Source organism: Amblyomma mixtum, chromosome 8, assembly GCF_055824585.1.
Source record: "Amblyomma mixtum isolate Tamu chromosome 8, ASM5582458v1, whole genome shotgun sequence".
NCBI classification, from domain to species: Eukaryota; Metazoa; Arthropoda; class Arachnida; order Ixodida; family Ixodidae; genus Amblyomma; species Amblyomma mixtum.
The window spans coordinates 31,607,152-31,621,158 of record NC_143019.1 but is presented as its reverse complement, the minus strand read 5'-3'; the positions used below and the strand labels follow the sequence as shown (position 1 = coordinate 31,621,158).

General features: G+C 51.2%; 1 long non-coding RNA gene across 1 annotated transcript in view; it reads left to right on the top strand.

Moving 5' to 3' along the window:
* The window catches only part of LOC149331910 (uncharacterized), a 140,970-nt gene that overhangs the window by 54,873 nt on the left and 72,090 nt on the right, over nt 1-14,007 (top strand). The window lies entirely within an intron of this gene.

The window sequence follows — 14,007 nt, the reverse complement described above, 5'->3', positions numbered from 1 at the left end:
TGACACATTACACCGGAATCACTTGACTTAAGGACGGTTACAACGGCGTAAGGCGACATTTTGCGACAGCGGCTGATACATTACTCCCCCTCCTCCATTCAGAATTACCAATCTCCGAGCTCTTTCCGTGAAAGCAACCTTTCGCTTGCGCATTCCTCTGCCCTCGTCATACCTTCCTCCTTCCGTGGTAAGTACCCTACGGGTGATTCCAGCAGTAGCCAGCTTCCGGTTGCGCATTGCGCTCTCCCCTTCTACGGTAACTATCGTCCTGCCGGTGGTTTTCGTGGCAACACTTATACGGCTGCACATTTTTAAGTTTTCGAACTGCCTTCCACAGCAGTTACAACTTGTAGAGTGACTGCGTTGTCAACCACACTCCGGTCGCCCAATCCTCACACTCGCCATAACCTCCTCCTTCCGTGGTAACCATCCTCTGAACTGTTCTGGTTGTGACCACTCTTCGATTGCTCATTCCTTCCCTCTTGCAATACCGTCCTCCATCCTTCCACGGTAACTACGCTCCGAGAGGCTCTGGTAGAAACCATTTTCCGGTCACGAATTCCTCTGCGCTCGTATTGTCATCTTGCTTCGATGGTAAAATTGGTAAATTGGTCTTTGAGGAAAGGAAATGGCGCAGTATCTGTCTCACATATATCGGCGGACACCTGAATCGCACCGTAAGTGAAGGTAGGAAGGTGGGAGTAAAGAAAGAAAGAGATAAAGAGGTGCACTACCTGGGGATCTTTAACGTGCGCTGACATCGCGCAGCACACGGGCGCCTCTTTCGTTTCGCCTCCATCGAAACGCGGCCGCCGCGGTCGGGTTCGAACCCGGGTACTCCGGCTCGGTAGACGAGCGCCTTACCACTGAGCAATCACTCGGTCGCGCCCACGGCTACTACTAATATTTCTACCACTTGGACGCGAAAGCCTGGAACGCGCACCTAATAGCTGTCGCTGTAAGAAATACTTAGTGGGACGATCAATGTAACTGATGGGACATAAAAGGAGAGCTTGCACTTTGTTGCTTGTGGCTTGAGCGTTCTTTTTTCTTCGACGCGACTCTGGTGGAGCGGTCCAGTTCCCCTGTCGTTCCGTACTGCTCCATGCACCCGAGATGTTTTCCGGTACAACGCTGGAAGACACGGACATAAAAGTGAGCGAAACAACACACACTTACTGCACAAACCCAACAAGCCATTTTGTTAAACACCTCAGATGGCACCTCACTGATCTCTTTTGAGAATTTGCGCTTGTAAAGGGATGAAATTTGATGAAGACGAGGGCATCGAAGTGAGGGCGCGAGATTGGCAGTTTAACACGCGGAATGATATGCTGCGGAGCTGGCATAGCGCATTAGGCCAGAACGTCATTGTCGCAGCCGACCTATTCAAAAGGAGCGAATCGGGCTTTCATCGAATCGAGCGAATCAAACTAGGGTCGCAGGAGTGCGAGACGACCATGCTAACCACTCCGCCATGCCAGCTTTTTTTTATTGTCTGGTTTGACACATAACATTCAACAAAACAAACAATCAACAAAACACACTAAACGCTATGGACATACACACGGCACTGTCGTGGTCAGCCAGCATGAATCTTCCTTCGTCACATTAAAATTCACGCAAATTGCACAGCTGGAGCTTTACTGTGCCATTTAGCACTGAATATTTCTCCACAGATTGAAAAAAAAAACTACAGAGAATGTTTACTACAATCGACACGTAGCAAAAGCACGGATTTGTGCTACGCAGTAGACGATGGTGAGCAGGCAGAGCCGCGGGACGGAGCAGATGGAAGTTGATGAAGACGACTATGTCCAATGCACAGCGTGAGTGTGTGGTGCCGTTTAACACGAGGCGTGTTTTTATTTTTTTTATTTATTTATGGCATACTGCAGGCCGTGAGGCCCAAGCAGAAGGGGATACAGAAACAGACCACAAATTGAGCAATAATAGCAAAGTGCAAACTGAAAACGAGCAGTGCGAAATGACATAGAAGAGAAAAAGAAAATTACAAAACAAACTAAAAAACGAACTAACAATGGTTACTTATCAGGTCAAGAGACCGTACACACGAAGTTGGCAAGCTGTTCCAGTCACTGATGGTTTGCGGAAAGAAAGAGTGCTGAAATAAGTTAGTCTGCAAAGTACGGGGTCAGAGAAAGGGGGTGGGAGTGTCGGGTTTGTCTGGTGTTCTGTAGATTAAGGTACGGCGAAGAATTAATTCCAAGTTTATGGTTAAATAACAAAAATAAGAATTTCAACCGAAGAAACTTGCGCCGGGACTGAAGCGTTGATATGGAAATCGACTGCATTAATGCAGAGACGGAAGCAGTTCTATTGTATTGCGAAAATATGAGAGAGAGAGAGAGAGAGAGAGAGAGAGAGAGAGAGAGAGAGAGAGAGAGAGAGAGAGAGAGAGAGAGAGAGAGAAAACTTTATTTCAACATGAATCGCGCAGCTTTCCTTTGGATCCGCTCAAGTGCTTTTATGTTAGTGAGAGTATACGGGTCCCATAAAATACAAAGAAAAGAAAAAGCAGGATGAATCTGGGTTCGTCAGATTAAAATTCACGCAAACTGCACAACGGCTCTAGTCTCCAGAGCCACTCCGGAGGCTCTGCAGCGGCTTTCTGGATGGCCAGAAACCAGTCCATGCTTTCCCCCAAAGTATGTTCGGGCAGGTCTTGCGTGTTTGTAACAATGGTAGCATGCCATTCTGGAGCGCCATATACTGTGCAGGCTTATCAGCATTAATAAGTCAAACGGTACCCCATTCTCATTTTCTACAGATAAGTACCGGATTCCATATGGGTCTAGAGGTAGTGTTCATTTCGTTAAGAAGTTGCCGGGGCTAGAGGTACACGGTCATCATTCGTGCATGTCGGGTCTATACGTGGCACTCGATTTTTCGCTGAGCAACACTAACTGGCGTATTGTTTGCTTGTACGCGCCTAATGCGGTTGATGGCCGAGCCGCGTTTTTTGAAAATGTTGAACAAGGGCTTCGCACGGACAGACAGCTCATTTGATTTTCGTTGTAAATCAGGTGATTATTTGTGACATAAAAATGATCTTCAGTGAAATAGAAGGATTAGACGTTGCTAAGACTGCACAAGGGATTTTATTTCAAATTTTTGCCCCTCGATACTCGAAGCGACGCTGGTCATAGTAGTTGCGAGATGCAGGGACCAGAAATCTTCCCTGTGCTTCTGAACGGCTGTTAGTTGGGGCTCTATGGAATGTGTTTAAAGGAAAGGGGGAGGCGCCGGACAGGGCTCCTAATACGAGTAGTGCAACGCGAGATTTCAAAGGCAATGGTGTCTACAAAACAAAGGGTGAGAAGGTGTATTCGGTATTGTGCAAGTAATTATTCTCAATGCTCGCTTTTGCAGGCGTAAACAGGTACAATATAAGTGATGTAAGTGAACCCCAATGATTCTATGCAGTAAGTTAACACGGACTGGAAGAAGCTAAAGAATATTGTTTTTATCTTTGGTTACAGGCGCGAAAAAAGACAGAACACAAGGCAGAAAGACGGGACGACGCCCGACTTTTTGCCTTGTGTTCTGTCTTTTTTCTCGCCTGTAACCAAAGATGAACTGTTACCAACTTGCCCAGCAAGACCTTCTTTTATGCTATATTGTTTTAGTGTGTGTATTTGAAAATGTCGCCGAGCTTTAGCCAGGACGACACATGCATAAGAAAGTTTGCTGCGCAATTTTTCCATATGCGGTTCGCAGTTTAATGCAGCATCTAAGGTTACAGCCATATACTGAATAGTTTTAACTTCTTCAATTTCGTTATCTCCTATCGATATTGCGGTGCAGGTATTCTGGTACCTTTTATAGGAGGATGCAAATGTAACATATTTAGTCTTGGCTATGCTCAAAGTGAGTTTGTTTGTTAAAAACTATTTATTGACTCTCTGAAGTTCTGAGCTTAAAATATGCTTTGCTGTTTTAGCAGAATCAGCGGTCGGTAACAATGAGGTACCGTCGGTGTACATAATGGCACGGGTATTATTTAGGCAATCAGGTAAGTCGTTTAGGTAGAGTGTAAAAAGTATCGGCCACAGTACTGAACATTGCGGAGCACTTACGGAGATCGAACGCAAACTTGACGCGTGTTTGTCAATAATAGCTCACTGATGTCGCCCAGTTAAATATGTTTTAAAGAAATCGAGTGATACACCTCTGAACCCATATCGTTCTAGTTTCTTGCATAAAGCATCGAGATCCACAGTGTCGAATGCTTTGTTAATATCCAGCAATACACCAATAATAGCAATATTATTAATATTTAGTGCTTCATTCATTAGGCCAGTTCTAGAAAGCATAGCCTTGGTGGTCGATCAAAATTTCAGAAAACCATGTTGCGACGTTGACAGAATTGTATATTTAGTCATGAACTACGTAATTCTTTTAGCCAATAGTTTTTCAAAGACAGTTTTGATATAGCTAAGGATTGAGATCGGCCTATAGTTTCTGAGTACAAAACATGTCAATGTGTAGAATAAATAACACCATTTGTAGAAGGAAATTGTCTTGTCTTTCACAAGCCATTGTAGAGCCTGGAATAGAACAATAATAGATATTCGAGAATAGCTCCTTTTTTTTCTGCCCTTAATCATACACCATATCACAGCAGCGTCCGACATAATCCAACACACCAGCCATCAATTTAATGCTGCACGCTTACGAGCGACATTTACTACACCCTTGTTCTTGCGAACCACCAAAGAATGGGGCGGCCTTCTCCCAGACATCGGTGCCACCACATGCCCATCTTCGTTTTTACAGCTTTGAAATTACCATTTTGTTCGATGATTACTTGTCACGAGATGTTTTCTTTGTGTAAAAACCCACCCCTTATGTAATTCCCTCTACGGGGAACTTTAAGGTAATAAATTGAACCGAACTGTGGAGTCTCAAAAACATTAAGCTCGAGAAGTGGTGGCTCAAAAGTAACGACTATTAGGACATACATCTCGAAGGTTGATGTGGAGAGGCTAGGGCATCTTTTGAGTTCGATATGCTTGGCACTTAACATTATGTCTCAGGAAGCAGCGGCTATGAGGAGAACTGGGATGGGCTCCAGAGGACAGAAGAGAATTAATTCACCTTAAAACGACAAAGCCTGCATTACCAAGCCTAGCTAGGCAGCCCCGTCTTGTCTTGCTGGTTCCTGGTCTTCTGTGCGCATTATATTTGCGTAGCGAATCTGTTGTGCATTATCATAGCTAAACCAGTTTTTTCTTAATGCTAGGTTAACGTAACTAACTACTAATGTTTAGTTCTTAATGTATGCAGCTACTTCTATTGCGTGATCTTGTGCAACTATGCCACTTCACCAAGTCGGTCGTGTTGTTCTTGCAGCTCATAACGCAGTATTCCCAATTTACTAACTATAACCGTTGTGTAACTGAAAGAGTTCGCCAACAATGTGTGTGATTCCGTCCACTTGTCACAATCTGTCCATCATTCTGGACCGGAATTAACATGGCCGACGCCCAACACCCAGCTTGTTCTCTAAGCATTATTCAAAGGGGCGTATTTCGGGTGCAACAATTGCACAAGCTCCATTCATGAAGAGACTCTGTCCGACGATCACCTGACAGGGGCAGCTACACACGTTTTTGAAGCGAAAAGCTTCACTAGGCTCGTCAACACCGCGCCTCGCGTGAGCTGGAGGCCAGATTTGCCACTTCTGCGCATGCGCGAAAGGGAAACCGAGCGATGTCACGCGCAGCGCAGGTGGCCGCTGACTCCGTAATAATAAAAAAAGAATAAAAATAAGTACCGAAACGAGAATAAAAAAAGAAATGAAATAAATAAAATATGACAAATCAGAAAAATAAAAGAAACACAGTGCGCCAGGAAAAACTCATATCTCGGTGGACACCCGAACCACGCTGTAAGGGAAGGAAAATGAAAAGAAAATTGGTTTTAAGGAAAGGAAACGATGCCTGTCTCTCTCATATCTCGGTAGAGAGAGAGAGAGAGAGAGAACAAACTTTATTTATATAGCCTTTGTAGAGGACGGTTCTTTTCTGGCGCGGTGGTGGTGGTGTAAAACATTTATTTATACTATATACAAGAGAGGTATTGCTTGGACCGTGCCTGAAGGGCCCGGCCCTCACAATCACTAGGAGGGATCCCTAGTCCGGGACCCCTGTGGCCTCCGCGGTGGCCCGGGCTCTTGTCACCAGGGCTCGTTGGTCCTGGAGAGTTGAGCAGCCGAGCAGGGCAGCCTCCCAGTCCTCTCGGGTGGGGTGGGGGTGGGGTGGGAAAGCAGGATTGGCAGGGCATGTCCACACCATGTGATACGTGTCCGCAAACACTTCCCCACAGTGTGGACACTCGCCCGAAAAGGCCGAATTGAAATGTTTGAGCACTGCCGGGCACAGTACCGTGTTGGTGTAGAGGCGAAGTAGCCAACGCTCCTCTGCCTTATTGAGGCCTTTACAGGGGGGTGGGTATCGGCCGTGAGCGTTTTGATACAGGAGAGAGATCTCCCGAAAAGTAATAGCCGGATTAAAATCAGTAGCCGGATCAGGCGGCGAGAGGGCGATGCCCGGTGGTTAAGCGCGCGGGCGGTAGTGTCCGCTACCTTATTTCCCTCTATCGCCGCATGTGCTGGGGCCCAGATGATGGTGCGCCGGGTTGGGAAATCCCGGTACTCACATCTGTGTAAAATTTGGAAAGCACGATCTGGAATTTGGCCCTGTTGAAAATTGCGGCAAGCTTCTCTTGAGTCGGTGATAATGACTCGGGACGCTGGATCCGCAGCTGCAAGTGCGATAGCAACTTCCTCCGCGAATGTAATGTTGGGGGCACGGAAGGTGAGGCCCTGAACTGGGTTGTTTTGGTGGACAACGGCAGCTGTGTACCACCCCCCATGGTGTGGACCTGCCGCGTCCGTGTAAAATACCCCTGGTCGAGCACCGTACTGCTTGGAAATGGCCTCCGCTCGCGCGAGGCGGCGGCCATCATGGGCATCTTTTGTCATGTCAGTAGGCGGCTACCCGCACGTGTTTTGCTTAACCGCAAGTATTGATTGCTGAGATGAGCCTCGCGCAGCTCCCCAAAGGTGTTCGTCATCCCCAGGCCGAGGAGACGTTGGTTGGATGTTGCAATTGGGAGGTCGAGAGCTCTCTTATAGATTTTTCGGAGAATCACTTCGAAAGCGTTCTCATCGCATTTGCGCAGGTGGAGGTACGGTGCCGAATACAGGATTCGACTGGTTACGAATGCATTCGCCAGCCGCAGGGCGTCTTTGCATCGCAACCCCCCTCGTTTGTTTGATACCCGGCGGACCATACGGCCCACCTGATCCCCCACCTTGCGGAGTTTCTTCAGCGTGGTGTCAATCTTGCAGTTCTTTTGTATGTAGAGTCCCAATACTCTGATTTCATCGTGTTCAGGTATCGGGCCACTAAGCAGGGAGAGGGCAATTTTGGTTGTGCACCTTGGATTGGGACGTATGTGCACGAATTCCGATTTGTTCGGGATGCACTCAAGGCCGCAGCGGTGTGCATAATCGTCCAATATAGCCGCCGCTTGCTGCAGGTTGGCCTCGATTTCTCCAACCGAACCGTGTGTTGCCCAGAGGGTGATGTCGTCCGCGTACAGGGCATGCTGCACACCCGGGACCTCACTCAGCAGGGTAGGGAGCTTCATCATGGCCAGATTGAAGAGAAGAGGCGAGAGGACTGCTCCCTGTGGAGTCCCTCGCGTACCAAGTTGGTACGGGCCATGTTCACTGTCTTGGAGTCGGATATATGTTTGCCGATCTGTGAGGAATTGCTTGATGTATTGGAATGTGTTGTATCCACAGTTCACTTGGGACAGGTGGGAGAGGATGATATCATGAGTAACATTGTCGAAAGCCCCCCGCAAGTCCAATGCGAGGACCACCTTGTCATCGCTAGGGTGCTCGACGGGATCAAGAATCTCTCTATGAAGTTGCAGCAGCACATCTTGTGCGGACCGGTGTGGGCGGAACCCGTACATGGTGTCTGCAAAGGCGTTGTGCGTTTCTAGGTAGGTGGATAGTCTGTCACGGACCATAGTCTCCATCAACTTCCCCACACAAGAAGTGAGAGATATGGGCCGGAGGTTGTCAGTGTTGAGAGGTTTACCTGGTTTGGGTATGAATGTGACGAGAGCCGTCTTCCAATCCACTGGGAGAGGCGTACCTCCCGTCCAGATGGCATTGAAGTATTCGAGCAGCCGCTCGTAGGCCGGTTCGGGTAGGTTAGCGAGAAGTTTCACTGTTACCTTGTCCCTGTCCGGGGCTGTCCCTCGTTTCATTTTGGCCAGGGCCGCTTTGAGGTCGTGAAGCTGGAACGTTCGATCCAGCTCTGCGTTCTCAGAACCTGCATAAGAGTACGCCGGACCACGCGAATCCTGGTCTGTGTACAGATATTTGTCTCCGAGCGCGTCAGCCAGTTTGGCTGTGTCTCCGTTGAAGGTGTGAATTGCTCGTTGAAGATGTTTTTGTGTTTCGGTGCGGGTTTGGGTCGGATCAATGAGGGCGCGGAAAAGGCGCCACGTGCTCCGGCTCGACATTTGCCGAGCAGCGGTGTTGCATCGGTCTACTCAGTTCGAGTCGGCGAGTTGGGCCGCATACTCTGCCGCTTGTTGGGTGAGTTCCGCGATGCGGATTTTGAGTTGCCGATTGTACTTCTGCCGGCGCCATCGGCGGACGAGGCTGTGCCGGGCCTCCCAGAGGTGAAGGAGGTGGTTGTCCACCGCCGGGTTCGCCTCTGAGAGCTGAACGTGGTGTTCGGTATCTTTGAGTTGGCAGATGAGGTGTTGTGACCAGGTAGTGTAACTTTTATCCGCTATAGGGGTAGGGTTAGTGTAGTTGGATCTGAATTTGGTCCAGTCTGGAAGGGTTGCTTTAGTGTGAGGTCTTGTAAGGGGTTTGGTGCGGATTGTGGTCGCAAGAATGCAGTGGTCGCTACCCAGGGTTTCCTCGGTGTTGTGCCATTCTGCAAGTTACAATTCGAAGCCGTTGCCCCGCTCTCACCCGCCGTGCTCGTCTCAAGAGGCGACGGTCTGTTGAGCTTCAGGCCTTCGAAGAGGTCCTCCCCTCACCCGCCGTGCTCGAACTCGCTGACCGGCGGTCTGTTGGGGTGTGCCTGCCGGGCACCTTGGAGGACTGCTAGGACGACCGACCAACAGTTTCAATCGTTTATTGCATCTCGATCTCCCGATCTCTCCCTTAAAACACCAAGGCCAGCGATTAAATAGCCTGGCCAGACAAAGAACATGCAACCTCGCCAATCAGGCGCGAGGTTGATACATCAGGGCGGAACCAAACGTTTCGTCACAATTTCTCCTCGCAATCGCACTCACTGCACCAATCACGACTCTCTTCGCACTCTCCCGCGGTCGTCACGCACTACGCAGTGTTCGGAGTCCGCGGCTCGCATCCCGCGCACCACTGCCGAAGACAGGCGATTCTTGCATCCCAAGAAACGGGGTTCTTGTTACCCGCCGCTCATCTCCAGCGCGGAGTCCCGCCGCCGGAAGCTGTTGTTGATCGCACTTGCCGCCGCGTGGAGAACACGGCGTCGCCTTACATCCGGGCGGCGTAGGTTGCTTCGAAGATCGTAAACGGCCGCAGAGAGATGCGCTTCAGCGTTCGGAGTCCGCGGCTTGCATCCCGTGCGCCAGTGTCAGAGACGCGCGAGATTCGCATTCCGGGGAGCGAGGTCCTTACCCGCCGCTCATCTCACGTGGGAGGTCCCGCCGCCGGAAGCTATTGTTGATCGCACTCGCCGCCACGCGGAGAGCGTGTCGTCGCCTTACGCCCGGGCCGCACACGTTGCGTCGAAGAGTGTAAACGGCCGCAGCAAGATGCACTCGAACCACTTGAGCCACGCGAGTCGACGCCGCCGACGCTCCAAGGTTCGCGGGAAGCGCTGCCGGCCCAAACGAACTGCAAGACGCGCACCACAACAACCGCTCTCGAGTAAACCGAGTCGCAGCGACGCCCGCCGGAATGTGCGGCTGGCCCAGCTGCTTGCGTCTACCCTTGACCGCCGCCGGTGCATTCGAAGGGGAACTCGCAGTCTTCTCAGGTTCCGATGACGATGATGCACGTCGCGCTGAGGAGCATAACACCTTCCCGCCAAGTGTGCTGCATAGCCTTCATAATGCAGCCACACCATCAATAAGCGAAACAACGCGACGGAGAGGCGTCAGGCATAATACCCCCCGGCCCCCGCAAACACACGCAATGACAAAGCCCCGTCAGAGTTTCCAAAGCCCCTTACCTTTGCCCCTGGTGAAGCCCCATCAGTTGGCAGCCACCAGCCTTGACATGGCATCGGCGTTAGCATTTTGGGTGCCTCTTTTGTGTTCGATTGTCAGATTGAACCTTTGCAGAGCGAGAGCCCAGCGAGTTAGCTTGGCACTGTGCGGGCTGGTGAGGGTGAGATACTTAAGCGGATTATGATCCGTCACCACCCGTACCTGTGCACCAAACAACCAAGCCTCAAGCTTAGTCAGCGCCCAGATGATTGCGTAGGCCTCCTTCTCGATTGTGGTCCACCGAATCTGGGTCGGACTGAGTTTCCTGCTTAGGAAGGCGATCGGGCATTCCCTCCCTTCGTCGTCGCACTGTGCGAGACATGCTCCTACGGCGTAATCAGAGGCATCGGTGGCTAGGATAAATTCCTTGTCAGGGTCTGGTGCATAGAGCGAAGTTGCGCGCCCCAAACACTCTTTAATGCTTTGGAAAGCCCTCTGCGCCTCGTCATCCCAAGGAAGTCGTTGAGGGGTCCGTCTTTTTGTCAGATTAGTCAAAGGGAGCACGACCCGCGAATACTCTGGAACATACTGCCTGTAGTAGTTCGCCAACCCCAGAAAGCTTCTTAGCTGCCGCTTCGTTTGGGGCGATGGAATCTCCTCAATAGCACGTATCTTTGTCGGATTGACGCTATGCTTACCCGACCCCACGATGTGACCGAGGAACTCTACCTCACTTTTCGCGAACCGGCACTTTGCTGCATTTGCGGTGAATCCCGCAGCCGCTACGGATTTGAGGACGTTGTCTATGTGCCTCAGGTGCTCCTCCCATGTCTCGGAGAAGATGACCAGGTCATCGATGTAAGCGCAAGAATACTCTCTGTGTGGCGCCAACACCTCATTAATGACTCGCTGGAACGTGGAGCTGGCGTTCCGGAGCCCAAAAGGCATTACTTTCCACGCGTATTGCCCGACCGGCGTTACGAACGCCGTAAGAGCTTGGGACTCGTCATCTAATGGTATCTGCCAATACCCCCTCAGCATGTCGATTAGGGTGATGTGACGCGCCTTTGCAACCTGAAGTAAAAGCTCCGATGGTATGTTCATGGGGAATGCGTCCGGTTCTGTAATACTGTTGAGCCTACGGTAGTAGCAGCACAGCCTTAAGCCACCATCCTTCTTAGACACGCATACCACGGGATGTGCGTGGGCGCTCTCTACCGGGAATATCAGTCCCCACTCTCGCAGTTCGCCGACCTGCCTTTCTACCTCCTTCCGAAACACCATTGGCACCTTGTAAGCGTGTCCGGCCACCACCTCAGCTCCTGCTTTCAGCCGTATCCTGTTTGTGCCGACGGTGCACTTACCCGGCTTACTACCAAACACTTGCCCGTTTTTAGCGAGCACTGCGGTCAGCTCTCTCCGTTGCGACGGGGTGAGATAGTCCAAAGCCTCGGCCGACACGGTGTTACCCTGACCAGACGGCGTTGGGAATGTAGGAACGTCACCGAAGTCACTGTCCCCCTCGAAAACTGTCCCCACGACGCTAACGCGCGCATGATACGCTCTTAGTTTGTTGGCGTGCACAGATCGGCGTGTACCGCCTTCCAACTCGATCAGGTAACTGTAGGGCCGCAGCTTTTGTACAATTCTCGCCGGCCCTGTCCACTTTCCCATCAATTTACCTTGACCCTCCTTCTCGAGCCACAACACTTCGTCTCCGTCAGCGAAGTTTTTATCTGTGGCACGGAGATTGTAGCGACTGGCGTACTTTCTCTGCGCCTCGGCACAGTGGCCTTCGGCTCTCGCATTTACCTCAGCTAATTTATTCCGTAGCTTCAAAAGGTATTCCTCGGCTGGAATCGTTAAAGAGTCGGGAACGGACCAGTCTCCACTCCATGTCTTTTGCAAAATGGAGAGTGGCCCCACTGGCACCCTTCCATACATTAGCTCGAACGGAGAGCGGCCCGTCGTTTCGTTAGGCACCTCTCTGTACGCCCATAGCAGGAACGGGACAAATCGATCCCAATCCCTGCCGTGCTCCTCAACAATATGGAATAGCATGGACTTGAAAGTCCCGTTCCACCGCTCGACCAGTCCGTTGCTTTGTGGGTGGTCGGGCGTGGAGAATCTCGGGCATGCTCCTAGCCTACACAGCAGCTCCCTAGTCAACTGAGCAGTGAAGTTTGTGCCTTGATCAGAGCACACCGTTTCCGGCACCCCCATTCGTGCAAAGATCTGTAGCAACGCCTCGCACGTTGCTTTCGCCGTCAGCGCGCGCAAGCAAACTACCTCGGGCCACCGGGTGTTTACATCGACCACGCACAGCGCGTAACGGTGCCCGCGCATGGATGGTGGTTCAATTGGCCCTATGCAATCGATGTTGACAACTTGAAACGGACTGTCTGGTCTAGTGAGGGGCGTGATTGGCACTCTGTCGAGAGTGCGCGCAGGGGCCTTCACCTGGTACGAGCGGCACGTACGGCAGTACTGCTTCACATCTCTCGCTATGCTTGGCCAGTAGAACGACCCCTTTATTCGCTGCAGTGTTTTTCGTTCACCCAGGTGCCCTGCCCACACCGAATCATGCGCCAACCTTAAAACCTCTGAGCGCCGTTCTGATGGTAGCACCAACTGACAACACTGGCGTCCGGCAACTGGCTCTCGGTGGAAAAGCAGCTCGTCCTGTATAAGCATGCCGTGTGAGCCCTCTTTTGCCTGCGCCCAAGACTCACTTAGCGATTCGTCAGCCAGCTGTGCGTTGCGGAACTGCTGCCTCGCTGTCTGGTTCGTTTCGGTTTGGCTGATAGCGGGCTCAGCCTCTACTGCGAACGCTATTTTATCATCACCACGAAGGCTCGTATCCGGCCTCTCTTGTTCGTCGGTGGTTAATTCCTCCGCTCTTATCCCGCCTGAATGACTTGTTACTCTCTCCCCGAGGAGCACCTCATAGTCACCTGGCGTAATCAGGGCGTCTACGCCTGCGACTAGCTCATCGGTAAGAGCACACAGCACTCCACGTTCAGAGGGATTAAACGACACTAGGGGTGCACCTTCAATTGCCTTCAATGGCACGTAAGCTAGTTCGGCGACTACCTGACTCCCAAACGCTCCTGTGAGCTTCAGTGTTGACCCCGCGCTTTCATACTCCCGGCACAGCGACTTACGAACGACCGTCACGTCGGCACCTGAGTCAACCAAGGCTTTGAGCTCCTGACCCGCGCTTTCTATTGCGACAGTTCTTTCTTCACCTGTTTCTTTGTGTCGCCTGCTAGCCTCCGCCTCGCGCTGCTCAATAAATGGAACGCCTACACGAGCAACTATCTGCCTCTCGCCTTTGCGACCGGTGCTCCCATCTTGTGCTGCGGCCATTCCTCTTCTCGGGCATTCCCTCGAAAAGTGGCCCCTCTCGTGGCACCGGTAGCACTGTCGCCCAGGACGCCCCTCAGCTGTGCTGCTTCCCGATTGAGACAACGTAGCGGACCGCTTCTCGGCAGAGTGTTTTCCCGTTGCCCCCGGAGCTGATCCTACTGATCTATACTTCCGACTTTCTTCGAAGTTCTCTGCGAGCTCGACAAGGTCGCTAGGCTTAAGGAATCCCCTTTTCTCATTCAGGGCAACGTATGCCCTCGCATCGGCGCCTAAGCATTCCTTCAGTCGGTCTGCCACCGTCAGTTGCTTGAAGTCCTCCATCGTGCACACTTTACAGCTGTCTAGGTAATAGTCGAGGTAATTCTCCAGTCGTAC